Source organism: Capsicum annuum, chromosome 9, assembly GCF_002878395.1.
Source record: "Capsicum annuum cultivar UCD-10X-F1 chromosome 9, UCD10Xv1.1, whole genome shotgun sequence".
Taxonomy (NCBI): Eukaryota; Viridiplantae; Streptophyta; class Magnoliopsida; order Solanales; family Solanaceae; genus Capsicum; species Capsicum annuum.
The window spans coordinates 37200449-37217348 of NC_061119.1; the positions used below are offsets into that span (position 1 = coordinate 37200449).

General features: G+C 30.9%; 1 pseudogene; it reads right to left on the minus strand.

Annotated features, from left to right (window-relative positions):
- Positions 1 to 3725: 3725 nt before the first annotated feature.
- LOC107842873 lies at positions 3726 to 5352 on the minus strand (annotated as a pseudogene).
- Between the last annotated feature and the right edge of the window lie 11548 nt (positions 5353 to 16900).

Consider the following 16900-nt stretch of genomic DNA (forward strand, 5'->3'; position numbering starts at 1 on the left):
TGGGTAAAAAGAAAGCAGGTTTTAAATTCAATTATCTATTGTAGAAGTTTTATAGGATTTTATCCTCTAAGTTTTTGTTTATTACTTCTCATTTTCACAAAAAAAGAAAAAAATGGCTATTGTTTTTACAACTTCTGCTAGTTCTAGTATTTTGACATTGTGTGATCTGCACTTCAATTTTGCTTTAGATTATTGAATTTAACAATAGTATACCATATGAGTACATCTTAGGATAGTCTTATTCTTAATAGTGTATTTCAATTGTTCTGTTTATGAGAATCAATTAGTATACTAATCAGTTCTAAAAGAATATAATAGTATGCTCCCCTGTTCCCTGTTTGAATTTCCTACTTCCTCCGTCTCAAAAATAACAGCATACTTTTCTTTTTGATCCGTATCAAAAATAATAATTCCTTTCTTTTTTTTTATAATATTTTAATTTCAATTTTCAACATGACATGTTTAGAACCACAAGATTAAAAGACATTTTGATACATTTGACACAACTTTAATTTAAGGCTATAACATTCAAAAATATTTTTTATTCTTTTAACTTTTGTGTCAAGTCAAAGTAGGTCATTCTTTTAAAAACGGAGACAGTATAAGATTTGTTTTCTTAGCTTTAAAGAGGCTTGAATTTGTGATAAAATAAATAACGTCCATAGGACTACATTAGCTTTAAAAAATTGATAGTTACTTCTCTTGGGTTCGAAATCGAGAGGGCGTCATACGTAAGCTTAAAGTTTGCAAGCAATAGAGATATAAATCAGATGACAAAAAAAACTAAACTAAAAACATAATATTATTGATATGTTTTGGTCAAGAGACCTACATATTAAAAATCTAATATCGAAAAATATTAAACCTATTAGAAAAATGTCTCCCTAAAAGAAACTCTTTAAATACTACATTGTTGATGTTATTGTGTTAAGGTATGAGTAGATAAGTATATCTATATATATTGTAATATATATATATATATATATATATTGTAGTATATTTTGTAAGTAGTAGTATATATACATTGAATGGTGCGTATATATGAGTAATTGACTAATTGTGTATATGTGTATATAGTTTTAAAATTCTAATGTAATATATACTATATATATAGTGTATATATATTATTTAACATATTTATAATGTATATAGGTGGGTATATGTCACGCCCCAAAATCCCATCGGGCCGGACTGGCACCCGAAGCCGAGAAGGCCCGGGAGAACCCGTTCAAATACCTGTACTTTCACTTACATGTCACCAAAAATTTGGACAGCACTTCGTTGCATATAGAAGGGTCTAATTACCTGTATCAGCACAACACGCACAAATATATATATATATATATAATACTTGGCCGTCGGGGCCACCACATATACAAATATAACATCACTATATAAACTTCCATGACTTTACCCTTCCTTATGTCTACAAAGCCTCTAGGATATACATGACATAACTAGGGTCGGGACAAACCCCCGCCCACACATGACTCTTGTACAATAATAAAACATAAGGGACCGACTCGGAAAGCTCCGAAGCAAACTGGAGCTCACCAACAATAGCTGTATGACCTGGCTCCTATCTATGCTGTGAATGAGCTGAAGCACCTGTGCCTGCAGCATGAAATGCAGGTCCCCCGTGAGGGACGTCAGTACGAAATATGTACTGAGTATGTAAAGCTGTAAATAATCATATGTGGTATGGGGGATCAAGAAAATCAGACGCAAGTGAATAAATCATAATAGAAGTGAACCACACTTCATAAACACTTTTAGGATCATGTACATTATCTTATCATTAATCTGAATTGGGTTCTTGAATTCAAACACATTTGTGGAACGGTATACATTTGTTCATTTCATTCTTTACAATTATCATTCGCCATTACCTCCTCCTCCCAAACCTCCAACCACCTAACAATAATCAATATTGTACCGTACTGTGACCATTAGGCTGCCCCCAGTACATATCAACTGTAATCATATCAAATATCGGGATCGGCCCATGCTAGGCTTAAGCCCCTGAGCTACCACCCACACGTATATCAAGTAACACACATAAGAGGTCTTTCCAATAACTTAGTTCAAAAGCTTTTGAGATTATTACATTAGTGTTCATGCCAATATAGTACCTTTGGAATAATGATACATCAATAGGAACCAAGTAATAGACTTTCTATACAATAACGATGTAATAAAGACTCATTGGTACATCAACAATGTGTTTCGGAATCATCAATATCACAACAATGAAAAAGGAGCCTTTCGGTATATCAATGAAACATTTTGACACTTTATAGAATGAAAACAACTTCGTTGGTAATGTAGAACAATACATGTTTTTGGACAACCTCGGAATCTTACTTGATGGAACATTGATGTTTTCATGTCAAAGAACATCGTTAGAGTATGCTTTACATACCTCGTTGTAGATTCGGATACCAATTCAACACAACTTCCCGCCTTTACAAATCACTTATCTACAATGAAATGTTTGGCATCTAGTATTAGCAACCCAACACCACAATTCTCTTCCATAATTCCATACAACCAATATTTGCAAAGCATTCCAAAAACCAACTTGAACAATCGGTTTATGTGTATATATATATATAATCATCATTTCAATATCACATCATCACACCAAATCCCTTCATAATTCAACATAATCCAACTATGCACAAGAATAATCCAACATCATTTCCAATCATCTTTCAACAACAATCAAATAACATACTTCTTATGCTCACATGCATAAATATATACATATCCATATAAATAACACCAACATAATTTACATCCTTACCATAAAATGGCCCTTTTGATTTTGAAGTCCTGTTGGCACAAATAAGGGGTGCTTCTCGAAGCCCTCGAGACGGTGAACACAACTACAGAATCAATTTGGATTTTCTACGGTTGAATCACAAGATAATTGGAGTTGAACTTAGGCTAGGGTTTCTTATTCTTCAATAATTTGGATGATAAATGATGGATATGAGGCTAAGTATATGTATATAATGACCAATTTTCGTCCATGAGGTGATGGAAAATGACCATATTGCCCTTAAAATTTAAGTAAATCCGAATCTGTCCATGGTGGACTGTTTTGATAGGCTAAAGTAAATCGACCATAACTCTTTGCTCCGATATTGGATTTGGGTGAAATTGGTATCATTGAAAAGATAATTCAAAGGGATTTCATTTAATATAAAGTAGGCCACCTAGTTCGTCCTGTACAAGGAGTTATGATCGTTTGAAGTTGACCCTAAAAATCTATTTTGAGAGGCTGAAGTAAAACGAGTATAACTCATTACTCAGATGTCAGATTTGGATGAAACCAATTGCATTGGAAAGAAGACTCAAAGATCTTTCTTTTCATAGGTGGCATCTCTCCCAATTCATTATATTAAGGGAGTTATGATCGTTCAAAGTTGACCCAAAAAAAGGCTGACCTCAATAGTTTGTGTGCAGGAAATTTTCCTGCACATTTACTATTCCCAATATCCCAGCCACCGTTTTATAGTTTCGAACGTGCTCGATTATATCCGAAACCTATCCGTTTTTGGAAATCTTTATATCGTTGGAAAGCTTATTCAATAACCTTCGTATGGAACCATCGACGGGCAAATTCCGGTATAAATAAAATAAAATAAAATTAATTCCATATAAATAAGACCAATACACGTACTTGAATACGCCAATATATGTACTTGAATATGGGGTGTTACAGTATATGTAATGTATATTGAAAGAAGTTTTTTTTTTTATATTTTTGACCGAGTTTGACCGATTTTTTAACCGAGTTGGACCGAGTTTTGGTGGGTTTGATCGGGTTGGGTTAAGTGGGCGGGGTTAGGATGGGTTTTAACTTTCTGTTGGGCCCAACCCGGCGCAGCCCACTTAGACCCCAACACGGAACCGGCCCACTTGACAGCCATACTTGGAGGGTATGAATTGCAATGCTGAAGAAAAGCTCATCATTAAGTGCAGCATTGATCAATCGAAGAAGGCACGTCTTTCCGGGCTTCACCTTCAACTTAAAAGTATCTGTGAAGCACATTCAAAAGTGTTAATCAACACTATTAAAAAATGATTATTTGTAACGTCACGTCGGATATTTTTTTTCTTAACGTCACGTCGGATATTTTTTTTCTTAACGTCACGTCGGATATTTTTTTTCTTACTTGTGTAATAGAATAAAAAAATATCATTGTAACTATATAAAATAATGTTTACTACCTTTTGTGGAGCAATTTACATTATACAAAGGTCCAGGAAGCCCATTGATAGTATAGGCATCAGAAACATTAGGACCTCCACCTATTTGCAAAGCTTGGGAAATTATAGCTTCGGTGTCAGCGTTGAACCATTCTCCTGTGTAATATATATTTGTTCATCATTAGTATTCTAATAATTTCTTATAGACTAATTAGCTAAGGATTATAGATTCAATTCATCATAACTTAATAATTACCAAAGATGATGGGAACTTCTTTGTAAGGTTTGGCAAATGGATAAGCAGTATTTTTCTTAGGAAGTATGATCATAGGACCATAGAGAGTTGATCTCAACCATGAAATATGTGCATGCCACCAAAAAGTTCCTCTTTGGCCAATTATATATAGTAAAATTATACACATAACTCTGGCCAGTTTGAATGGGACATTGTGTTACATATGCTGGTCCATCAGCCCATCCACTACGAATTTGTTGAATTCCATGCCTATTATACGCATAACAAAAATATTATTCAGCTTAGAAGAGTTTTTTGAATTAAGGTTATTTGTTAAAAGAAGACCACACACTAATCATGAAATATCAAATATATTGCTTGTTGAACCTGGTGTTACACGAAAGTAAGAGTTATTTTGATTTACCAATGGATGGAGATGTTGTTCTGAACACGATTGACTACTTCAATTTCAAGACGATCACCTTCCCTTGCCACAATGCGAGGTCCAGGGAATTGTCCATTCACTGTAACCATACTCTTCGTGTGACATCGCCGTGTCACATTTTGCATTTCGATCTGAAACATAAAACGGAATAAAAATATAATACAAATAATTCAAGCCAAAAAGGGAAAAAATCAACTAGGGAACTATGTAATATATACATACTTCAAATTTATAATGTCTGGTCGCAGCGGAAACGCTGTGGAGGAGACACAACGCAATCATCAAAGAGACGAGAAAAATTCCAATAGCACCCATTTTTGCACAGAAACTTAAATCTCTCTGCTTTTTATTATGATACAAACTTAACTTGCTGCTGTTGTTCTATTATGTGCATGGAAGTCATGTGTATATATAGAGATGCTTGATTGATTATTTTTTAAAAAAAGAAAAAGAAAGAAAGGATCATGAATTGAAGAGAAAAGTGAATAGGTTGATTGTAAGGTATCTATGGTTAGACCAACTGTTGTTGTAGAACATACTTTAGAGTGGTGTCAAAGAATACATATTATTTTTGTATATTTGTATACACACATTAGTATATTTGACATGCAAAATTTCCCTTCCTGATCTGTAGAGATTTTCCTTCTTAGTGACTCAAGAGGATAGATTAATTAAGACTTCATATACAGCTAGCTATAGGCATGATTTTGACATTTATCCACACAGAAAAATAATAAGCCTAGAGGAAAAGTTTTTATCATGCGTTACAAAGTGTTGTCATTATGAAATTATTTCTCACAAGCTTTCGTTAGCTCGTCAGAACTGGTACGATAAAGTCTATCCCCCGTACTTATTCAATTTGAAAGGTCATTAGTGTGTTGTCTAGTGGTATAAATTTGCCAAAAAGAAAAAGAAATAATACAGAGAAACAAAATTTAATCTTAATGTATATGAAAATTCTGAGGCCAAGGATTCCTCATTTAATTTGTCAATAAATATTGGGTAAAATATTGCCTTCTCAGTATTACTCCAGCCAGGGATACATTGATTCCTTTTAAGCAAGTACTTCCTCGATAACAGTTGCCAATTTAAGAGCTATAGATATTTCACCATCGATGACTTAAATTTTATATGTTATAAATAGGATTTACGAAAAGGATAAGCTTGGCTAACGGGCTTTGTTTGTCTTATGTACTCACACCCTTAAAGAACACATATCTCGCTATGCATAAGTTTCATTTTAAAGGTTAAAAGTTAAAAAACAGTCAATTATTTGATAAATTGCGCATTAATTAAAAGCAAATTACAAAAAATGTCTGTTAAGTTAAATATGGCCATTCGGCCAAAGAATTACTGCTAATGGCCACTTGTCTTTCATTTCCATCTTTTTATTTAGCTATTTATTTTGCATTGTTTTAAAGATTTAAAAAAAAAAAAAAAAAACTTTCTTGCTGTTTTAAAAAAAAATAAGAAAAATTGCTGCAACATATTTTTAGTCTTTAGAAAAAGAAAACCATTGCTATTTTTTCACTATGTTTTTTCTTTGAAAAAGAAAATTGTTGCTCCTTTTTTAAAACATTTTTTGTTCTTCTAATTTTTCAATTTTTTTTATAGAGAAAAAGAAATATTTTATTATTTTTGAATGGAAAAATACATCGACAAGTCCCTCAACTTAGCACAACCTTTCATTTTGACATCTAAAATGATCGATGTTTATTTTAAACACTTAAAGTAGCCATAAACTGTGACACTTTAGTGCCTTTTATTTTGATGGCAAAACGCGTATGGAACACACTTCAAGGGAGCATCCAAGCTCCATATTTGCTGATGTGGCATACAAATAGCCCCAACGATAATATAGCCCCCACCCTTATATATACCCATCTTCTTCCTCATTGCTGCTCCAAATTTTAATCATAAAAGCTCAATTTCTTGGAAAAAAAAATCTCTCATCCTTATTTCAATTAATTTCGTATTTATTTTTGAAGGAAAAATTTATTCTTCAATTTCTCGAAAGTGTATTTTTTTATCTTTTTTCTAACTGAATTGGACAATGTCGTGCTCTTTCATGATTTTGTTAGAAAAAGATTGTTGCTATTGTAAATGTGGTCATGAAACATTATTGAAGACTTCTCGTACTCAATAAAATTCAGATCATAGATTTTTTACTTGTAGAAGTTCAAAGGTAATTTTTTTATTTAATTAGTTGGTTAATTATGATCTATAGTTGATTTTATAGAAATTGGGCGTCTTTAATTATTTTGATTGGTATGACGAATGATGACATCCTTCACAAGCAAATAAGATGATGTGGGACTTGTTGAAGAAAGTAAAGGCCTTTGAAGAGAACTAAAATCAAGTGAGAAGATACTTTCTTATCAGTGTCATTGCTACTGATTTGGTGTTGTGGAGAATATGAACAATAAAGCCTAGTTATTGAAGTTTGATCCTTAAATTTTTATGGTGTCATTGCTGTTGATTTGATGCTACAAATGACCAAAAATATTATTTTAATGATAGTATAGATGTATTGTTTTGATGTGCATTTAGGTGTAGTTTATTGATGTAATTTTGGCCCTATAACATTTCTTAAATCTGATGAAATGAAATCTCTATTTTAGCTCTGTACACTCAATTTTGTGATCACACAATTCAAAGTAAACAATGATGTCAAAGTAAACTAGCAATATAATACAACAAAGTAGCGCCAATAACAACTTCATAAACTTGCTCCATATTTAGCTCAATGTAATACCCATAACAACTTCATAAATATGGTTTATATTGAGTTCACAGTAACACCAAAAATCAACATAAAAACACATTTTATATTGAACTCAAAGTATACATAATATAATGCTACTTAAAGAATCTGTTACTAACAAGCTTCAAAAATTAAAGAAATAAATTTTTTATTGTTGTGCAGTAATAACGATTTAAAATAAAAATATAAATTAATTATTTATTACTAAACATTACACAACAAAATCACAACATACCATCAAAATGAATGACTTATTCTTAATTATTTTCTTTTCTTCTTTTAATTAATCATCAACTGTAATAGTTTGATGCTGACAACATCTATGTTTTTTTATTTCAAGCTTCTAGGCTTATAACACAGATCAATCCCCTTAGAGCTTGCATACTTTAACTTGTACCAATTTGTAGGATCGTCTTGATGTCCCTAACTATTATTTTTTGAGGAAAAAAATTAGTATATTTACTTTATTCAAAGAAACAAAATTGGAGTTAACTTACATTTAGCATTTATTTTTTCTTTACACTTTTGTAGATTCTAAATTCAACATTTCTTGACCTTTTTGATCCACCTTTTTCAACATCTTTTGTGGTTGTGGCTCTTCCTCTCTTCTGTTCAATATTTTTTCTTCTTCTAGGAGGTAGCTGATTGTTGATTTTTATGTAACAGAAATTCTTGTATCACCAAAAAAGATTGATCTTGCAGCTTCTTTCAATCTTTTAATTTTGCTTGTATCACCAAAAACTGTTGTTAAAATTGCAACTTGGTTTGAATTAGACTTGAGCTAGGTTGTTCTGATTTTTATTTTTTAAGGTTCTTGGTGTAGGTTGGCTTGAGCTTTTAGGCTGACAACATTCTTGTGAACTTTCTCTGATAAAATTAAATCTTTGATTTTATGTTTGTGAATTTGAATCAGGAATCTATAAACTCAAACATAACAGTTAATAAATTAAAAAATCAAATTTAAAGTGAATTGTTTTACCTTGCAATATTTTTTATTGGGACCTTGTTGATGACACTTGAGATTATTTTCACCCTTTATTTTGATAGTTTTTTCATATTTCTCTCTTGATTCATATTTATCTCTTCTTCTATTCTTGCAGGCCTGCCAGGCATTTTCTTAGATTCAGGAAGCTCAATCTTTAAATTGTTGGCCTCAGGAGACATAGTCATATTGCAGATTAGGTGGATAAAGTGACTATAAGCTTCCATGAAGGTTTGCTTCTTATACCAATGCTCTACATAAGATTGAGGCTCCTCTTCAATATGATACAATGAACAAATACCATGGTGCAAGAAATGTCTTTTAACTGCAACGTTCAACAACTACAAACTCTATTAGTCAAGTTTATTATATGTCTAAAATCCCCTTCTTCAATCTCAAATTCAATATCAGCGGTGTAAAGCACATTGCAAATTCTAGTCCTGTCCTTATTCTTCTTCAATTTAAGTCTAGCCTTATATGCAATATCACATACAAGTATTACAAAACAATTCTCTTTATTGTTCTAGTCATGATTTTTCTTATAATTTTCTCCAACCTGATAATAATAGATTTGTGTTTATTAATTAAGATTCATGAATTAAAGATAACACACATGTTATTTTCAACAACATCACACTTAAAATATTCTTTAATGAGTGCCTTAGCCCATGATTTCGTAGAATAATGTAATAAATCAAGATTGTTATTGTTATGTTCCCTACCAAGTCTGCACATGTAACAAGTTCTTATCTAAACTTCACTGTAAAAATGATTTTGGAACATCTCTAAAACTATTTTATTCTCTTTTTTCCTTTCAGTCTTGCACCTTTTAAGAAATATCCACAAAATTTATAATTCTTCTACATCCTTTCATTCGTCCCTTTTTCTTTGCATTCAGACACACACAAAAATACACAAATAAATTTTTATTTAGAACAATTTCTCTGTCAATTCTCAGTTAAACAGAACTATCATGATTGATCTATTTAATCATCTCAGCATAATCACATAATTTTGCAAAATTCATGTTTCAGTCCCCATTAAATTCTCTGAGAACTTGTAACCTTACTTTATAATAGATAGTTCTACCAACATACAATTCCAATTTCTCCATATTAAATTTTTGTATTTCTCAAATTCTCAAAGATGATTGTTTAGTTATTTCATTTCTAAATTCGTTGGCAATAAATTCTTCTACATCCTTTCATTCGTCCCTTCTTCTTTGCATTCAGACACGCACAAAAATACACAAATAGATTTTTATTTAGGACAATTTCTCTGTCAATTCTCAGTTAAATAGAACTATCATGATTGATCTGTTTCAATCTTTAAATTGTTGGCCTCAGGCCACATATTCATATTGCAGATTAGGTGGATAAAGTGACTATAAGCTTCCATGAAGGTTTGCTTCTTATACCAATGCTCTACATAAAATTCAGGATGTTCTTCAATATGATACAATGAACAAATACTATGGTGCAAGAAATGTCTTTTAACTGCAACGTTCTACAACTACAAACTCTATTAGTCAAGTTTATTATGTGTCTAAAATCCCCTTCTCCAATCTCAAATTCAATATTAGCGGTGTAAAGCACATTGCAAATTCTAGTCCTGTCCTTATTCTCCTTCAATTTAAGTCTAGCCTTATATGCAACATCACATACAAGTATTGAAAAATAATTCTCTTTATTGTTCTAGTCATGATTTTTCTTATAATTTTCTCCAACCTGATAATAATAGATTTGTGTTTATTAATTAAGATTCATGAATTAAAGATAACACACATATTATTTTCAACAACATCACACTTACAATATTCTTTAATGAGTGCCTTAGCCCATTATTTCGTAGAATAATGTAATAAATCAGGATTGCTATTGTTATGTTCCCTATCAAGTATGCACATGTAACAAGTTCTTATCTAAACTTCACTGTAAAACTGATTTTGGAACATCTCTAAAACTATTTCATTCTCTCTTTTCCTTTTCAATCTTGCTCCAGTTAGACTAGATATCTCTAGCATGCCTTCTAACATCTGCATTTGATAACAACTCAGAAATAGCTACATGAAAATTCAACGTAGCAAAAAAATTGTTAAGTACTAGACAAAGAAATGAAATATTTCAAATAATTGACAGTTAACAAAACACGTTAAATATTATCTTATGAATATTAGCCATAACAGTAAGACTTGCTTCAGTCCTTAACTGCAGATCCTCTTTCAAATAGTTGATAAAAAATGTAAATTATCTTTAATTTTTTGTCCATAACTACTCAGGCTATAGAATAAATATATGATTGTTTTCATTCCTCCCAATTATTGCTAGAAACTTACTTTTACAAGTACCTTTTAAGAAATATCCACAAAATTTATAATTCTTCTACATTCTTTCATTCGCCCCTTCTTCTTTGCATTCAGACACGCATAAAAATACACAAATAGATTTTTATTTAGGACAATTTCTCTGTCAATTCTCAGTTAAACAGAACTATCATGATTGATCTATTTAATCATCTCAGCATAATCACATAATTTTGCAAACTTCATGTTTCAGTTTCCAAAAATTCTCTGAGAACTTGTAACCTTACTTTATAATAGATAGTTCTACCAACATACAATTTCAATTTCTCCATACTAAATTTTTGTATTTCTTAAATTCTCAAAGATGATTGTTTAGTTATTTCATTTCTAAATTCGTTGGCAACAAATTTAGTGTACACATCTTGTTCTTGGTTGATATATTCTACATATGCACTAGATTATAGTTTTTAACCAAAAAATTATCAAAATTTCTATGAAGTGCATCATAACACAATCAATTACATTTTGAATTGAATTTACATTTAGCCTTCATTCTATAAGATTCATTAGGTTTTAAACTAATCTGGACTTTATTTTCTATTATATATCTTTTCAAAGTTTTTTTGAATTTCTTAGGATCATTAAAAATCATATCAAGTTCAAATACAGAGATACCATAAACATCATAACTGATTTTACTACTATTGCTATTATTTCATCTTCTTGGTAAATCAACACCCACAATAACATTCTTATCTAATAAATCAGTGCTATCAACATTGTCACTGTGTGAATGATCAATGTACTCTTCATTACCTTCTAATCTACCCATATATCCATCTTTCTTATTTTTGTCAATATCTTAAAAATCTTTATCAATGTCAGCTTCATCTATTAGTATTTTGTCAAGTGCTTTAAATTTTCTTCTAGGATTTTTTTGCTTCTACTTTCAGCCCTAAAAGATCTCAACTCTTCATCAATGTTGTTTTGCAAAACTTTTAACTTTTTTAGAGTCACCATTTAATTTATTTGAAAAGGAATTAAGAAAACCTTTGAAAGTTACTTAAACTATCCAAAATAAAAAATTATTTAAGTTTAAAGATTCTAAGTAAGCGGTTCCTATTAATACTCTTGGAAGGTTGTTAAGGCACCAAGAGTATCCACTAACTTGCGGTTATCCGGACTGTTTGAAAATATCTTTTGACTAACTTCAAAAAGAAAGATTGATTGTTGAAAAGTAATTGGTTTTAGGAAAAGACTTGTGTAAAATAGATTTGGAAGACTTAGTAGGGATTTTAACTAAGTCTAAACAAATTAATAACAACGCATGTAAAAGGAAAAGGGGAGAAAATAAAAGACTTAGGCCATTGGACTCAAATCAATAGACCCTGTCCTAATCTAAATATTGGGCTTTCGACCCACAACCTGTCCTAAACTAGTTTTCGGATCTTTGAGGCCTAAAATCCGCCTCACCTATATTAATTTATAATTTTGGCTTCGAGGCCCCAAATAAATGAATAAGTAAATGATTAAATGAATAAATAAAAAGAAGACAATAATAAAAATTGAGACTTTTCAAGTCTCTTAGTGACCTCATCAATGAGTTTTGACCCATTTTCCTTCTTCTTCTATCTTCTAGCACCTGCACGCCATATAGTCGACCTTGGGTTTAAACTTCAAACTTGAATCAAAGAGGTGGGCCTCATTGGCCAATTATGAAGTGCAAGAGGAGAGAAGTCCATTTGGACTTGAGACATTTTTGCATGCAAAGAAGAGAAAAAGAAATTAATATACGTTCAAGGCATAAAGTGACATATTTCAAAGCAAAAGAAACTATCAAGAACCAATATTTGAATGACAATGATAAGCACACTTGCACAAAAATGAAAGTCAACAAATAAAATGTAAAGCAAAGACACCCACTAACATGTCTCATGATTTATGTTCATATAAGAATGAATAAAGGTAAAAGAAAGAAGACCATATTCAATGAATTAATGCGAGAAAAAACAACGCAAGTTTGCAAGAGTAAAGGGATGAGGCGATAAGAAAAATACCCATGACTTCTAAAATTGAAAAAACATAGAAACTAATTCATATAACAAAAGAAAATTAAGGCTAACTTTTCAAGAAAGCGAATCTTTAAATTTCAATTAAGGAGAAATTAACAAAGATTCATACATCTAAGTCATGGCCAACTTTAGGAAAAACATGTAACGATCTATGATTTATTATTCTAAGACATCGTTGATTCTCTTTTGATATTATGAATCAAAGAGAGACACGAATCAAGTCTTTACACACACAAAGATCACATATAACAATCTAAAGGGAGTAAGAAAATAGAATAAAAGTTTAGCATCTCTAAAAGCGAAATATCATTCACCAATCATACTATGCATGACTCGGAAATATCTAACTAATTCTATCTAGCCACAAAAATCTAAACTTTCTCATTATTTTGACAAAACAACATGCAAAAATAAATAAATAAACATCTTGTATGGAAAATAAAGCTAGCACTTCATGTCTCATATAAGGATTTTGATCCATTAAAATAATTAGCAAGCAAATGACAAGTTCATGACTTAACCAATTACTATTTTACTAAGGCAAAATAAATAATAGTAAATATTCTTTTTTATATAAAGAAAATAACTTTACATGCTAAAAATAAATATATCCGCCAACAATGAATTTAAATAAAGCATAAAAACGTATTATTTAAGCAAAAATTAAAACTTTATCCATAATAATCAAATAATAAAGTCAAAAGGGAGAAACAGTCAATATTATCTATTCTTTTTAACATAAAGGAAACAACTTTACATGCTAAAAACAAGCATATCCGCCAATAATGAATTTAAACAAAGCATAAGTACATCTTTTAAGCAAAGATTGAAACTTTATCTATAATAATCAAAGAATAAAGTCAAAAAGAAGAAATAATCAATAGTAACTATTCTTTTCAACATAAAGGAAACAACTTTATATGCTAAAACACAAACATATCTGTCAACAATGAATTTAAACAAAGTATAAGTACATCTTTTAAGCAAAGATTGAAACTTTATCTATAATAATCAAAGAATAAAGTAAAAAAGGCACGTGCAACTATTGTTAGCTCATTTTTATACCATGAACATGAAAATAATTATAATATCAATACCACAACGTCCTATGGCCTTCAAAACCGTCTACAGCAAACAATTCCAGCAAAAAAAATTATAACTACAAACTACAAAGAAGAAAAATATGAAAAAGAAAACGATAAAAAAAGAAAATATGTGTTTACCTTTTTTTAGGGTAGCAAAATGAGACTACGAGCTTTGTCGGAATCAACCACTACCAAAAAACACCACCGGTAACTCAAAAATTTTGATTAGCCGACTAACTCTATGAAACAAAAATTTTTACTAAATAAAAATAACTATTTTGCTCAAAAAAAAAAAAATTCACCTTTCTAGCCTCTTTTTTTTTTTTTACTTTTTCACCTCCTTTCTACCAAAGTAGTGGTAGTATTTATAGAAGAGAATGAGGTTTTTCTTTCTTTTCCACCAATGTGGGAGAAAAGATTTATAAAAAAGGATAAGAATTTACTTCTTGTCATCCACCAATGTGGGAGAAAAAGCAATTAAGGGTGTTTTTGGAATTTTAAAATTGAAGATAAGGCGAGGTGGAAGATAATGTAGGGGGAAATCGTACAATGTAGTACAACTTTTGAATTTTAAAATTGAGAAAGAACAAAGTTGGGGAGAAATAATACAATGTAATACAATTTAAAATTATTTTTTGGTGGAAATTGAGTAGAAGTTATGAGAGTTTTTGGAAATTTTGGGGCTATTTAAAATATAACCCGAATTGGAATTTAAAATTTAGTCATATTCATTTAATTTTGACCAAATTAGAAATCAATTGACGAATTGCATTGCAATTATGACCAATTTGATTTCAATTATGGTCAAATCGAATAGATTGACTAAATTAAATTGAAATTAGACACGAATTAATACTTCTTTTAATCCCGAGCTTCTTGATTTAATAAAATCAAACATATATTTATCCGAATAAATTATTTTTAAAAATAAATTATATTTAAATCAAGATTTTAATCCTTTAAATTTATTTCAAAACAAACCTTGATTAAAATATGATATTTTATATAAAAAAAATGGATATCTAAGTAACAAAATTATATAACTTCATTGTAACGACCTAAAAATTTGATGAAATATGTGAAATTTGTGATTTTATGTGATTTGACTGTTTTACCCTCCCCGTAGTTGCATTATGATATTTTTGGGGTGTGTGAGTGGTTGACATAATTTTTGATGCATTTTGGTATCATTTATGCAATATTGTGGTTTTCGAAGATTTCGAGAGCCTTATTTTGGACTTATGTGGTTATATTTTGATCCGTGCGACGGATGACCGAACGGACTGTGCCAGCAGCTCCGAAATATTTATTTTAGGCTAGGTAGACCTTTGGTTCGGGTCCTGGTTCACCCGAGCTCATTTCGACCTATTGATCAAAAAGTTGGAAAATTGGAAATATGGGTGTGGGACCCATATTTGATCGAAACGATCTGGAATTGAAAAGCCGACTTCTTCAGCATATCCGAAATGTAAATTTTAGTGTGTTAGCATATTTTTTATGATTTTACAGCTTTTAAATCTCATTTCGATCCTCGATTTGAAAAATTATGATTTCGGGTTTCGGGGGTCAATTTTGTGAAAATGACTTTTTCTGGAACATCTGGTATCGCCATCGTATCCGTTTTCTCACCCTTAACATGAATTTTTTACCATCGTATCCGGGGTGAACTTGAAGGAAAAATCTGGTGCAAAAACCATAAAAATCTGCAATATATATAGCAGCTTTTTCACATTTTTGGCCCATTGTGCTCATTTTTCATCTTGTCTCTTGAGAGTTAAACCCTAAATATTTTGGGATCTTAAAAGTGAAGTTTGTGAGATCTTGGGAAGCTAGATTAACACCTATTTCTCGATTTTAATTACGGATTTAAGGTAAGAATTCACTTTTTTCTTAGAAATTTCTTGATAAATTTCTCAAAACCCCAAAAATCTTAGGGCATGATTTTAAACCCAAATTTCATCCCCTTTCACTTGAATAATATTTTTATCTTATAATTACTAGTTTTTCATCAATTTAACCTTCAAAACAACTTTAATTCTTAATTTTAACCCGGATTTTAAATATTTTACCCGGTAAAGCTTAAAAATGGGTTTTCTTCGATTTGAACCTCATTTTTTTTTACTCGATTTAACTTGGATTTTTAGCTGTAGGTTCCTAAAAATATGAGGAACATATTTTTGAAGTAAAGTTTCAATTTTGCCCTTTTTTTTCGGAAATCTATTTTAGGGGTCCGTTTTGACCCCGAACCAAAAGTAGTCAATATGAGTGTCGTTGATTTTGTTTTGACGCGTAGATTTTATATTTGATGTTTTTAGTAGAGTTCGAGATTATTCGTGGAAAGTAAGGTCGCGGGTTCAAGTGTAGCGAACCGGTTTCGGCTTTTGAGGTAGGTTATGGCTTAACTCTTCAGACTAGGCTGGGTAGTAAATGATGGTAAAAAATGCATGTTAAGGGTGAGAACTAATCATGAAAAATGGCTATCTCTGTGTTGTGCCCGTGTGGGGGCCTATATATGATGTAATTGTTGAAATTGAAATATTATGTGATATGTTTGATCGTGTAGGGTCCTATGTGACATTGATAGCCTTGAATACATGTGAGTAATTGTATTGTATTGTTTAATGTGGTACCATGGGTGTATTATGATTATATTCATACTTTACTGGCATATGAGACATGTGGAAATTCATGGATAAAATGAAAATAACGAGTGAATATTGGCTCATGTGGTTGTGGAAATGTATCATTGTGGTTGGTTGTGGAAATATATCATGTGGTTGGTTGTGGAAATACTTAT